This window comes from Tamandua tetradactyla, chromosome 9 (assembly GCF_023851605.1).
Source record: "Tamandua tetradactyla isolate mTamTet1 chromosome 9, mTamTet1.pri, whole genome shotgun sequence".
Lineage (NCBI taxonomy): Eukaryota > Metazoa > Chordata > Mammalia > Pilosa > Myrmecophagidae > Tamandua > Tamandua tetradactyla.
In genome coordinates, this window is record NC_135335.1 from 22,013,113 (window position 1) to 22,026,933 (window position 13,821).

At 35.5% G+C, this 13,821-nt stretch overlaps 1 pseudogene; it reads right to left on the reverse strand.

Annotated features, from left to right (window-relative positions):
• Window positions 1–391: 391 nt before the first annotated feature.
• Window positions 392–9,667, reverse strand: LOC143645603 (olfactory receptor 9G4-like; annotated as a pseudogene).
• Between the last annotated feature and the right edge of the window lie 4,154 nt (window positions 9,668–13,821).

Here is a 13,821-nt window from a genome sequence, read left to right on the forward strand (position 1 = left end):
TCTAGTAGTCCAACTATTCTATACCTACTCCAAAGCAATGCAATTTGTTTATCAAACTTCAAAGCCAAAACAAATACAAAATAAATCGAATTTCACTTATTTCTTCCTAAGAACTCCCAAGACAAGTAAGTGGATAAATTTTGAGGAAACCCTTTTTTATTGTGCCAAGAAGCACAATACCATTGGGGAGAATGTCAACAATTCAATATTTTAGGTTTAAATTATTTTACATTATAACACAATAATAACAATTAAAGAGTAGTTTACACAATACTTCATTGTTTTCAGTATAATGTACTTAATTTAAATATTGCAAGGTTTAAAAAGTATCGCTAAAGAAATAATTTGGAAAATTCAAAAAGAATGTTCAGAAAAAAGAAAAAATGATATTTCATCTCTGTATTGCTTTTCTGAAAGCCTCTTTGACATCCTTGTTTCTCAGGCTATTGATGAGAGGGTTGAGTAATGGATTCAGCACCATGTAGGACAGGGCAGCCACTTTGTCTCACTCTAGGGAATAGTGGAGCTGGGCCTTGAATACATGAAGACAAGGGCCCATAGAAAAGCATGACTGAGATCAGGTGGGAAGCACAGGTGGAGAAAGCCTTGTACCTCCCAGAGGCAGAGCAGATCTTCAGGATAGCCAGGAGGATGCTGAAGTAGGAGATTAGGATGGCAGGTGTGCTGGACAGTAGTGTGAAGGCAACCACACCCAGAAGTCCTTTTTCATAGACCTGGATGTCTGAATAGGACATTTTTACCAGTAGTGGAGCATCACAGAAGAAGTGGTCAATGATATTTTTACCACAGAATTCCACATGGAAAATGTTGGCAGTATGGTCTATGGCATTCCAGAGATCTCCTTTGCAGGCCCCAGCAACAAGGCCAGTACAGAGAGAACTAGTCTTGGTACCTGAATAGAGTACTGGGCTGCAAATTGCCACATGGCAGTCATAAGCCATGGCTGTTAGGAAATAGCACTCAGTGCAGGCTACAACTCAGGAAAAGAAGAGCTGGACTCCACATATTGCCATAGACATAAGTTTCTCTTTAGAGACACAAATGGCCAGGATTCTGGGCATATACACAGATGTGTAGCAGACATCCAGGAAAGATAGACTGCCATGAATACATGGGTGTGTGAGAGGGGAAACAGTCCAGATTAAGATAACAAGGGCCATGTTCCTTGACAAGGTTATCAAATAGAATTTCAGAAATATTGGAAATAGAGTCAGCTGCCATTGGGGATCTGATGTGAAGCCCAGTAAGATGAATTTAGTAAGGAATGTACGATTTTCAACTTCCACATCTACCGAGGAAAAAACCTAATTAAGATTATAACTAAAAAAGATGGTTTTTCTCATGCAACAATTTAACAAGGACATCAATTAATTCAACAATTACCAAGAGGCTTATTTTTTATTGGTTATACAAATTTAGTCTCAAAGCTCATAAAAGTTACTCGCAAGTTATTAACAGGCTACATGATTGAGTAAAAGAGACATACATGAGAACACCAGCTCCAGATTCTACATGTAGTGAGAACCAAAAAATCTCAGCATTCCTACACATATAACTGACAGATTCTTATGTCCTTGGCACTTTGTTGATATTTATATGAATACCAATATTGTGCTAACACTCCTGCTATTATTCATAATGTGGCAAAATTATATGCAGTAGGTACAAGTTACTATTATTTCTTATTCTTAACCAGCTTTATCATCACTCCAACCATATAAGGCAGAAATTATTATGGTTTTCTCTTTATAGTTAATGAAACAGAGGAAAAGAGAGCCTAGATAATGTTCACATTCACAGGTCTGGAAAGAAAACAACAAAGCTATAGCCTTCTAGGGAAAAACCTGAATCACTTTACTTTTTCAAAAACAGCTTTAAAAGTATTTATTTTAAGATAAAGTGAGAGGTATGTTTTCTTTGCAGTAATTGATGTGAGATATATATGCGGGGTTAGTGCATTTATTTTTGTGACCATGCATTCAGAATATTGGGAAGAATGCATTTTTCAATATTAAACATTGAAAAATCAAGAGTCCTTCAAAGATTATGTCCTTATGTCAAAAGCTCCCCAAAGAAGTTATGAGGGAGGCACCCATTTGTAAATATTACCATTAACAAATTAGAGCTGATGGTCTCAGTAGCCAAGTGACATCCTCCTTGAATATAGCGGCAATGAGAGGTAGTTGAAGCCAAGAAAGAATTTTGATTTGTTTAATGTTTAAAACATTTAACTTTGAGTTGTATTTAAACTGCAAGCAGAAGACCTCTACTTGAGATACAGCATAACAGCTTGTTTGGAAGAAATATGTGGATTTTCTAATTTTTCAAATAAACCTGCTAATGTTCAGAGACATTGCAAGTTGATTGATGGCACTGGGTTAAAGCAGCCCCAAACCTGGAAGGCCAATTTATTTCTCAAACTCTCAGTGTAAGTGATAAATATTCATTAACATGCAAAATACAGTTGCCTTTGCTAGATACCAAAGGTTCTTTACAAGCTGGTTTCAGCTTACTTTTACAACCCTCTGCTTCATTATTTTTGTCTTCATCCACTCAGGACTTCAACAAAACTATATTATACACATTATCAATTACTCTGTGATAGTCTCACATATATTAGGAAATTCATGGTTAGATATATAGTATTGTGCTACCATTCATTTGTACGTTAAAATATTTTTCTGAAATTTCCAGCCCCAAATCATGTTATCTTGGCAGGAACTGTTATCTTAAATGTGCACAAAATGTTGTCGTATAAAGTCACTGCCTCATTGTTTATTCAGAACATTCTCTATCACTTATATATTGGTGTTTGCACTCAGTGTTTGAACTTAAACACTGGTGATATGTCTGTTTTCCTACCTGGAATGTCAAAGCTGGGACTTTTTTAAATTCAACATGATTTGGACAAAAAATGAAACTATATGAATAAATGAGTTACTATTCTTCCCTATTTTCCTTTAAAAAGGATAACAATGGGTAAAATATATTTTCTGGTCTACTACTTAAAAGTCTTCCCAGAGTAAGTGACATGAAAATAAGATCTGAAACATGAGAAACATTGATCTCTCACTGTAGGAGAGAGGGACGAGAAGACCCATCAGAAGAGAGTATTTATCACTGTCTTCACCTGGGAAAAAGCTTGGTGAGTTCAGGGACATAAAAGAGATAAGCTAAAGTTGAGGAGATAAAAGGTACCAGTGTGAATCAGAAGAGACCCCAAAGCAAGAAGCTTATAGGAAGTCATATTGAGGATTTTGATCTTTAAACCAACACAACTGAAAGACGTTACCATGATGGGGATGTGTCATGATCAGATATCCTCAACATTCACTCTGGCTGCTGGCTAAGGAATGAATTGAAGAGGAACAAGGATTTCTTCTTAATTGGATACTCTCTGACATATTCCTTTCTCTGTCACCTGTTAAAAGGCTAACAAAGACTCATTAAGAAGTCCTAGAAAGAATGAATAATGGTTGTATAAACTGGAACCTCACCCTGTTAGGCAGAACAGTCTCAAATTCTCTTCCAAGCAGGAATTTACATGTAGACAGTAATTCAACCTAAAGGTACTAGCCAAGATCCTTTCACAGCATGAATTTGTGATGAAAACTTCCTATCTCTATTTACACAAGAAACTAAAAAGTCTCAGAACAGATACAGAAACAAATTTGATGAAATCTTTTCATATTTCATCAGAAGTGCAATATTATAGTCACCATTTTGACTTCTGTGTGTAATACAATTGTACCACAAGTTTATCACATTTTATTTTAGTACCAAATATTTGTCAAAAATAGGAAGAGGTAAACTAAATCGTAAACCAATGATCTGTGGATATATATTTTTTAAAAGCTACACTTTAGAGACCCCAATTTCAAGAGTCTGGGCTGTTTTTCTACCCTTTATCAAGGTTGGTATTGTGGTTTATTTGACTCATAGGTTGTAGTAGAGGATTTAATGCATGAATTCCAAGCTTAGTTTCAAGAAGCATTAAAAGCTTCTCTTCTCACTTTTGGTATCCTGCCACTACCAGGTAGATAAAGTTGGGTTAGCTTTCTATAAATCTGATCAGGTACATTCTTCTCCCAAAGCTGACAGCAAACTGGCCCCCAGACTTGTGAGTGGGCCTATTCTAGATAATCTAGGACCATTTGTGTGGAGAAGTAATACATACACATGAGCGTCCCCACTGAGAAAAGACAGGACTGGCATAGGCAGAACAACATAACTAAAATGAATCTGTTTTCAAATTCAGATTCCATCTCTTGATAGCTCTATATCTTGGAAAAGTGTTTTAACAACTCCCAGTCTAAGTTTCCTCACCTCTGAAAAGGAAGAAACACTTTATAAGATAAGCTGAAGATAAGCGAAATGGATATCAGTGTCTGACATATGATTATACTGCACAAAGTTATTTTTATTCTGAGTCAGAGGAATATGACCTGACTTATTTATAAAATTTGAGCATGTGGATGAAGCCAAGGTCATTTCCAGCAGGAAGCAATGTACGCACCATGGGGCTGTCATTCAGATTCTTGCTAAATTCCCAAAATTGAATATTTTTGTCACATACTCATGTAATTTGACTAAGAAGTTCATTGGCCTTAGATTGAGAGGTCGTGTGATTAGGACCTAGCTCTAAGAGTAATCACCTGCCTAATTTTAAGAATTTCACCTTTCTGCTCTGGATACAATTCACCCATAAGAAAAATTTGGTTCATCATTTTTCCAACACCAACCTCTTGTGATTCCAATATGCTAAACAATCTTGTAAAATACATCATAAATATAAGAATAAATAAACTTAAATGTGAAAATACGGTGTTGGAATCCAATTAATAATACTTTCATACATATGTATCCTTGCACACATAGGAAATTACCACTATCTGCTCTGAAGCAAGCAACTGAATGTACTGAAAACAACAGCATTGTTTTGCCTTGAAAATCTGCATACTAATAGTTTACCTAAAAGTCAATCACATGAACTTGTGTATATCCTCCAACCTTTGTTTTTCTCGAGTTTTTATGTTCACATATCAATGAATGACTCTTAATGTTTTGTAAATATGGCACTTTTTAAGAACCTGATAAAAGCAAAGAAAGTCCCACCAAAATACACACCTGTATAAACATTAACACCTTAGAGTATTTGCAAATTACCAGAATTATGCCGAGGAAATTTCTGGTAATGATACATTAAAAATCCCACAACCAGAAGATGCATAAATTTCTTTTCAGTATTAACCTTCTTTAATTTTAAGGGATGTGTAACAAATTTATCAAAATTAACATGTTTAAAACTTAATTTCTACATTTCACTTCCAAAAATTGATCTATTTCCCTACTCAATTCTCCTCAAATTTCCATGAAATCCTGGTGTCCTTATCTTTGTACTATATCCTGAATCTAATCAATACTGAGCAACTCCACTGCTATGACCAATCCAAACACTATTACTTTTGATAAGCATATTTCAATAATCTCCTAACTGTGCTACACCTTTGTCCCTTGCTACCACCAGTCTGCAGTCTTTCTTTAAAAAATCATGTCATATTTCCTGTACTTATGAAAATGGAAGAAGCTCCCATTTTACTGGACAGTGATGTCAAATTCCACAAAAATGACCTTTCATTTCCTCCTTTAGTGACCTGCATTGACTGAAAAGCCTCATCATCTAACAGAGTTGCCTCTCATTCACTCTGCTTCAGGCTTGCATGCTTCCTTTCTGTTTCTCAAAAATTCCAACTTCCTCCCAATATTTCGAACTTCTTGTTCCAACTGACTGGCTCATTACTCCCCCATATAATCCATGGCTCACTCCAATCTCCTTTAAGGTCCTTTCAGTGACCATGTTCTCAATTAGGCTTATCTTAATCATCTATTTACATTGTTACATGCCTCACCCTTCCTACTTTGCTCAGACCCTGTTGCATTTCCCACCCCAATCCCATAACTATTATCTCCTTCTAACTCTTGTTTATAATGTTAATTGTTCATTTTTTTCAGACAGGAATGCAAACCCTACAAGGACAGAGAAAATATTTTGCTTACTGCTTATTCTCCAGAATCATGAACAGTTCCTAGTACATAACTGGTAGTTCATAAAAAGTATTAGATGAATAAGTGGGTAGTTATTTTCACACTTTAAAGCTGTTTATCCCAAAGCACTTTCCACTTCTAACCTAGGTCAAAATATTCAGAAAATGTTGCATCCAGGTGGACTTTCTTTATGCCATAAGACTTATATGAAGGAAGAGTTAAAAAGAGAGAGAGAGAGAGAGAGAGAGAGAGAGAGAGAGAGAGAGAGAGAAATTGGTTCCCCAAACCTCAAATTCATCTTGAATTCAAAACAAATTGCAATTCATTTGAAAATGTGAAATGAAAGGTGCGATAAATATCAGAGCCAAACTTGCTAAAGCATACCATATTGAGTGGCATCTCAAGATGTGTCTTCCCTTGCTCAAAACCATTTCCTTTACTGGGAGTAATCTACATTCTCCTACAATTCTCCTAGTTCATGAAAAGTAATTGGTCCCACTGGTACATGAAAATAAAGAACAGGGAATGAAAATATTATCTGCTGCTAGCCTGGACAGCCTGGACAATACAAAATAATCACTGTTAGAGTCATAAACAAGATCCTTGTTTTTTATTCTGTGGGAGCGAATATGTGAGGGACCCAGTGGGTAACTCCCAGACTGAATTTCCAATTCTAGAGGAGGACCAGATCTACTGTTGGCTGGAAACTTCTTTTTACACAGGAGCACATGAGCATCTAAGTGAAGGTGTGTGCACACATGTGGTTGTGTTTGCATGTGTGTTTGTATATGTGTTTGTTTGGCACAGGAGTGATCCTGTGAGATCAGCCCCATTCCTAATTTCAGATGAGGGTACAGAGAGCCCAAAATGTTTAATTACCCCGATCTCAGGTAGCTACCCTCAGTCAGAAAGACAGTGTCCTGGAAATGACACTCTTTTCCCTCTCCTTTGTTGCTTTGCCTACCTTTCCTGTACATGATATGTGTATTTCCCCAAAAGTCCTTTGGGATTCCTTCCAAACAGCCCCTAGAAATATTTATCTCCATCTCCAAAGACTGATTTAGAATTCCTCATTCTCCATGGACTTAAATGGAATTAATTTGCAATTTGGGTATGTTATATTAACTATGATATAATGAAACAAGGGGTATTTTATTAATTTTATGAATCAAAATATAGATAGGTAATGTAGCTAATAATAGGAATTTCCCAAATTTGTACCATCAGCACCCTTAGCAAGAAAGCTGTTCACTAAATTACAGGGGATTGCACAAACACATGTCAAGTTACTATTGTTGATTCTGTGCAGCTCTCTCATTCAATCAAGTGTTTGAAGAAATCATTAACCTCTGCACTTTCCCAAGGGATGCAGTGTTCATTTTGTTCATTGTCTGGTCTAAGCATTTCTGAAAGGAACATTTTTTAAGAATTCCACTTAAACCATCAGATAATAATAATCCTCATTCTAGGGATCAAATAATGATATCTAATATAAACATCCTGTTTTATTCTGTCCATATTCACCCAAAACACTTTCTGAGTCTAAGTAAATAACTGCAGCCTGTTGACCTTGTCCCTGTGGGCCCATAGATTGATCCACTCAATCCACATCATGAGTGTGGACCTCACTGGTGTTTTTCAAACTGTGGAAATTAGTGAACAGCAGAAGTAAACAATAATTTCAGAAAGTACAGTATGTATATTCATTAAAATGTACTTTGAAATGTATTGATTTTTGTGTATATGTTATATTTTGTAATAAAAAATTCTTGGGGATGAGTGGCACAAGTCTCTCCAAGAACATCAACTAGTTGCATCCTCCTACCCCATAATATCAACAATGCTTTTCAAAATGAAGAAGTTAGGCAAATCACTGCCCAAATATTACTGAAGATTGAGAGAAAGATCAAATGAGAGAGAGGAGTTGTAACAGAGAAGATAGGATTTAACAAATGATTGTGACTACTGAATCATTATACTGATATTTCTTTTTTAGTCTTTAGTATATTGGTAGTATATTGGTAGAGAAGGAAATACTTTAAATTGTGGAACTGTAACCAATGCCATACTTTGAAACTCGCTCAACTTCTTGTTAAGCAGTACTTTGAAATTTATCACTTTTCTGCATATATGTTATATTTCACAATAAAAAATGTTTAAAAAGGAAGGATTGTATATTTCCTTGGAAAATGGCTGCAAGATATCCAGTAAATTCTTGGAGGAAGTTATACAATATGCAACTTGGTTTAGGGTCTTTCCTCACAGGTTGTTGACTTTTCTCTTGGCCAAAGAATTCTGACTTCCCTATCATTTAAGGGTTCTCAGCAGGTAAAGGGTTTAGGCTATAAAATTATACAGTGGCTATAATTCCCTCATAGGATATAAGCTAATTTTCATGTAAAACATAAAATAAAAAATGTATTTTTCTTCATCACAAGAAAATTAACACATGGGTTGGTTTTCTGTCTATAAAACTCCTTAGATACCACTTGATCCATGAGTCATTGCTAAAAATGTCTGCACAAGAAAACACATTGATTGCCAACTTGACAATGGTTTATGGTTTATCTTTGCAATTGTCCATATCTGTCTTTGAGAGTTACACATTGCCACCTGACTTCTGCCATTGTGGGAATCCAATTCTACTGAAGTTTCCATTCATCCCTAGGGTACTTATGTTAGCCACTACACAGTTGTACCAGGATTCTGATGACCCACTCAACAATGAATTTCTTCATGCCTTGGTAAAATCAGCATCCATGCAACCTTGGTGGAACACATTGAGAAGTGGCAGGTGATGGTTATGCAGGTGCAGAACACATTACAATAATGGATCATTTGAATAGCTATTTTCCTCCACCATAGACTTCTTCTTAAATGTATGTCAGGTTGATCTATCATTTTGATATCACTATGGTGCATACTTTGAATTTAAGACCAGTGAACCATCAAAGCACATTATTAACATTCTTTCATGGATTCATACTTTCACTTTAATTAAAGAATTAAACAAAATAGAATTCTATGGTTAAGAGAGGCAAATGCAGTTCAGAGTTTATTCTGTAGGTTACTCTTATTGAAATCTCAGCCAGATATCAGAAACTTTCAAAGTGTGCAAAACCCCAGGTAACAATATTCCTCAAAGCCTTGTGGACATCTGTACACCAGAAATATAACAGAAGATAGAGAATTCAGTAAATTTTCTAACCTCAGAGAATTTGGATCACCCTGAATATCCACCTGTCACAAACAATTAGTGAATTTTTCATTTTCTTTCAAAAATGCTTCCCTGGAAGAACCAAGACAGGACACAATTTGTGTTGCTACCTTAATCTATCTATCCCTGAGTTGCAATTCTAAGATACCAAATAAATGCTTTTCTTGTCTTGCAGCCTAGATTATTATTTCTTGATTGCTATTGCTTGGTGTCAGAAGTGGGATCTGAGGAGCCCACCAAGTGGACTCCAGCACCACTGATAGATTTACAGAAATCTACTGGAAATTGCCCCCAGTGCTTCTGTCTGATACCTGATGACCCGGTTCCTGTTGGTGAGCCCTCTTGGTAATGAACCTCTGTCTCTTTGTTTGGGGATTTGGCCATTCTTTGGATGTCTTCTGGCAAAGACTATTGAAACTTTTGTTCTTTTATTTATGCTGGCAGTTGCAGTCCTTTCCTGGATTAGAATCTTTGTTGTTTTGGTTGTAACTGCTGACAGCAGCCCTTTTATGTATTTAAACATTTGTTCTTCTGGTTTGGTCTTGTGGCAGGAGTCCATTTTTGTTTGTCCTTTTGGTATACATGGAAAATTTCCTTGCCTGATGAGTATGTGAATGGAGTTTTAAAAGTATGCATATTGTTTTTGAACTTTTTTCGATATAAGGAGGTCATCCTAACAATAAATTGAACTGCGTGGTAGTTAGATTCAGTTGTTAACTTGGCCAGGTGAAGGCACCTAGTTCTGTTGCTGTGGACATGAGCCAATGGTGCATGAACCTCATCTGTTGCTGATAACATCTGAAGTTGGCTAGGAGGCATGCCTGCTGTAATGAGTGATGTTTGACTTAATTGGCTGGTGCTTGAATGAGAGAGCTCAAGGTAGCACAGCCCAAGCAGCTCAGCATAACTCATCTCAGCACTCACAGCTCAGCCCAGGCCTTTGGAGATGAAGAAAGGAACCACCCCAGGGAAGTTGTTGAAACCCAGAGGCCTGGAGAGAAGGCCAGCAGAGATTACCCTGTGCCTTCCCACGTAAGAATGAACCTCAGATGAAAGTTAGCTGCCTTTCCTCTGAAGAACTAATGAAATAAATCCCCTTTTGTTAAAAGCCAATACATTTCTGGTGTGTTGCATTCTGGCAGGTAGCAAACTAGAACAACCTTTGTTCTGACTGTGCTTAATCAAGCAATTGTTTGGGTGGGCATGAATGGAAATAAAAAGGCTAATAGAGTGCCTGCTGCTTTTACAAAAATTTTCGATGTTGTTGAGAAATATCCATGAAGTTCATCTATATTACACAATCAATAACTCACAATATCATCACATGGGTGTGTATTCTTCACCATATTTAGAACATTTCCATCACTCCAGAAGACCAAGTGAAAAGAATAGAAAGGACTCATATATCCCATCCCCTACCGTCTTATTGACCTTCAGTATTTCAATTTACTCAATTTTTAATCTTTGTGATCCCTATAATTTATTTATTTTGTACCCTTTTTATTATTGTGGAATAATGCAAAGAACTAAGAATATTTTAAATCTGGCTATGTATCATTTTATATTATATTCTATTGTGTTGAATTATAAAATAAATAATTTATTATTCACTAATGGACTGTTAATATTATTAATTTTTATATCATATATGAATACACTGATCATTATGTCAAATATTTATTTAAGATCAATGCTCCTCTAAGTTTACCTACCTTTGTCAAGGATTCAATGACTCTCACTGTTCTTTTTGTGTCTCACTTTTCCTCTGGTTAGATTTCTTCCACATGATATTCACCCTTAATTAGGTTTTTCAGTAAGAATTTTTGTGATATAAATTGCTTGTATTTTCCTGAAAATGTTTTTTTAATTTCATTTCTAAAGAAGAATTCATTTGAGCATAGAAATCTAGACTGGAAAATTTTTACTTTCAGTGGAAAGCATTATTTCCTTTTCTGGCTTCTATTAAATTCCTGTACCTTATACCTGTAATGCCAGGCTATTTCCTATTACTCTGTAGGAAGATATTTTCTTTTTCTAGTTGCTTTTAAATACAATTTTTAAATGTAATCTTCTGTTTCAGTTTCCATCTAGGTTGATATTGCTTATATTTATCCCTTTCTATTTCAATGCGTCCTTGGCTGATTTCTCTGAATAAGTCATAGCTTGTTTTTACATGTTCCCCAATATCATGTACTTCTAATTTGTATGAGTTTTTTATATTGTGATTCTAATATGATTGTATGACTGATTCATGACTGCATCATCTTCCAGACTTTCTGCCCCAAAAGATCATAATCCATATCTGTGTCAAGTCATCATTTTAAAACCAGCATTTTTCATGAAATTTAGAAAACTTAGAATATAGATGGTCCCTAATAAATATTTGTTGCATTAGTAAGCTATCATTATACCCTTTGCATTATGGTTCAATGCATGCTCTATTTGCCAATACTTTCCAGTATGATCATCCTAAACTCACCATCTAAAACTTGATTGTGAGACTTAAAATATGCATGGCTCATCCTTCCCTCAATGAGGCAGCAATTCTTTGAGGACTCTAACCACCTTTTGGCTTTCTCTTATGCTTTGAATAATGGTGGCACAGTGACATAAGACTAGCATTCCCTGAATATTTGTAAAATACACAAATGAATGGATGGAAGATGAATGGATGGATGGATGGTTGGATGGTTGCAAGCCTTCTTTACTCAGAGAGTATTAAGTATTTTGTGACTTTGACACGTTTTTATGCCAAACTATCAAAATCTTGATTTCAAGGACTACTTCCTGGCCTGTTAGAATCCCACCCTTACAAATTTGCAGTTATATATAGCAGGACACACTGTTTAAACTTTATTTCTGTTCCTCTTTGGTAAAATGGAGATAACAGTACTAACCCCCTCATGTTCTCATGTGACTATTAAGTGAGCCGAGGTTTATAAAATACTAACCCAAAGTCTAGTACAAATATAGTATTAAATAACTATTATTTTATTTAATTACCACAATTCTGTTTTCTTTTCTTTGGTTTCTTAAACACTGTAGTCACTCATTCCATATCTGCTCCCTACAAAATTTTTCTGGGGGTAAGTGATTGTGCTCAAAAAAAAAAAAAAAGATACCTGAGAGGACAAAACTGTTTGTTATATATTTGCTGCATTGAATGAACATTGCACACACTTCAATTTATGTGCAAATGTTTGTTGATCAATTATTTTCTAACAGGAAGTGTGCTAGATGCAGAGACCACAGTTCTTGCACATAAGAAGTTTATGGTCTAGTGGAGGAAATAAACATGTACACTTATAATTGCAACAGAGTGTGCTACCTGCCCTGACAGGGATAAGAACAGAGTGCTGTAGACAGCCAAGGGTGACCATGGATAGCAACCTCAAATCTGTGCAGGCATAGAAGACTTCCTTTTAGAAGACTTCAATCTGAAACTTTATTATTAAAGAAAGCAACTTGGATCTTGTGAGAATAAGAAGGGCTGACTGGGGGAAGCTGAGGAAGCAAACATTTTCTAAATGTTGAGGGAAGAAAGGAAGAACTAGAATTATGATAAAGCTGAAGAATTGATACTGCATACAAATCAGAAATCAATCTTCTCTGTATATGAATACAGGGATTATAATCCAACCCTCTGTTTTGCTAGTAATGTGGCTATAGGTGAATTGAACATCTGTTTCCTTAGTGGAAAGTTGAAAGATGGGTATATACCTCATGGTATTATTTCGATAAATCATCCAAACAAGATATGTGAAAGTACTTGACTAATAGGACGTGCTCCTCAAAGCTTTTACTGAATTACACATTTTAACAGTCCTACTTATGGTTTAACTTCACCAAAACATCTAGATTATTGAGGAAACTGCTAAAAACAGCTCTGAATTACAGGAGAACAGATAATTTTAAGATAAAAGAAAACACAAAAAAGCAGAACATCATCAAAATGTCAAGGTGAAACTTCTTTGTGCCTCTTTCATTGGATGTTAGAATCAATTCTGGTAAGTTTGATATTACAGTAATGCACTGAGGCATACGATTAACTACCAGATCCCAGAGTACTCCAATTAAACCCAAGAGGGACGATGCATGAGGCAACCTTTATACCTGCTACTCTTCAGCTCTTCTGAGATTTGCTTTAACGAGTGAATCTCAACCTCCCCTTTCCTGGTGTAAATTCAATTACGTTTTACATTGGCCTCAGGAAAATTCCTTAATCAGAGGTTCAGAAAACAGGTGCAAATCATATTCTTTTTTTTTTTCTTTTTCTCCTTGGGCCTCCCTATTCTCTGAGACCCAGCAATCTTTTTTTTTTTAATTAACAACAAACAAAAACATTAACATATCATTCCATTCTACATGTATAATCAGTAATTCTTTTTTTTTATTAATTAAAAAAAGAATTAACAAAACAATTAGAAATCATTCCAATCTACATGTACAATCAGTAATTCTTAATAACATCACATAGTTGCATATTCATCATTTCTAGTACATTTGCATCAATTTAGAAAAAGAAATAAAAAGACAAC